Here is a 1562-nt window from a genome sequence, read left to right as displayed (position 1 = left end):
AGGTCTTTAACTTCAGCTGGCTTTTGAAATTGCCTTCCTACCGTAAGAGGATACACATGAAGAGACCTGAAAACAAAGAACTGTAGCGAAAGGGGGAAAACAAAACTATTGGGCCTAGGTCAGAAAAAGATCAACTGTAGCCTGAGATAAGAACTGTTTAGGATAAGATTTGAATTTCTTAATGTATTATAATTAGCTAGTATCTTTTGCTTAACTTCGACCATTTTCAAAGTTTCCTGGGTGATGTCAAGGCTTCAATCCTCCCAGAGCAGAGTTGTTTCAGTGTCTGTGTTGCTCTACAGGGGTGTGGGTGGTTACCAGCAACTCAGTGCCTTGGTTTGGCGAAACGAGAGCTTCTGGCCCAGCAGGATAGAGTGATGAGGAACCCACAGGGCAGGAAGGTGGGCATCAGTAGCTTGATTAGCACACGGGGGGGGGGGCAGACAGGGGGGAATTCTGTGATCCAACTCATCACGCTTCTCTACTTCATAGACAAAGAGAGGATGAATTAATTTGTTTGAAACACTCAACCCACAGTAATGGGGATACATATGTATGTACCTAGATAGTCAGAAACCCCACTTCAGTATTTAGCACTTGTCTTATGATTGCCATGAAAGCCAAGAGATCATGAGTTAATCTAAGGGGCTGTTCATTCAGACATTCAAGTTGGCCAGAACAATCAGTCTCTGCAATGATCACCCCAGAAAGGAACTCTGCCAGCCCATCCAAGGCTTTGAAGTGCAATGGGATGAACAATCTCCCAGTATAACAGCCCGTTTTAATCCTATTTCAGAACTTCCACAAAATGGGACACATTTGAGCAAGTCCAGATCTGAAAAAGTAGGCTTGCATTTATATTGGTACAACAATTACGGTCATGCCCACCTGCCTTTATTTTCCCTGAATTCAAACAGCCAACTCTACTTGACAGAAGATACTTGGGCCAACAGCAGGTCAGACAATCTCCGAAATATATGTATTCGGGGACTTTGTTAATGACCAAATCTTCCATTTTTTTTTTTTGGTCTCAACCACCACTTTCCTTATTTGGCAAAATAATAGTAAAATTATCTTTAAACCAACACCTGCTCACCTTTTCACTACAGGCTGTATCAGTGGGCTAGAAACTCCAACCCAGTCTGTATCATATAAATTATCTTAGTTTCCACCATAACTAGTTTCCTCCCTCTTCCGTGCCCTTGTACCTATATTCACAACCCTCTCCATCATATAAATATGGCAGTGAAACTGCTACATATTAACAGTTTGTTAATATGCTTGGATAATTTGGTTCAAGAGGATTAGATCAAAGTATATTAACTGTTAAAGCATGTCACAAGGGTCCACAAAGACACAGCAGGCTAGCACAAGGTATAGTCACACTCCTGCTGGATAGAATTGTATTCAGAATGTGCACACAATTGCTATGTTAATCACTGAACTGCAAATGAAATAAGTTTGCAAACTGGGTTTATGCTTGAATTGTTTTAAACATTTCCCAGAACACTGAAAAACATCAATTTTTCCTACTATTTATTTACAGAAAATAAGAACACCAA

This window comes from Pelodiscus sinensis, chromosome 9 (genome assembly GCF_052426305.1).
Source record: "Pelodiscus sinensis isolate ZL-2025 chromosome 9, ASM5242630v1, whole genome shotgun sequence".
Lineage (NCBI taxonomy): Eukaryota > Metazoa > Chordata > Testudines > Trionychidae > Pelodiscus > Pelodiscus sinensis.
The sequence above is the reverse complement of the archived record's forward strand: the minus strand, read 5'-3'. Positions refer to the sequence as shown.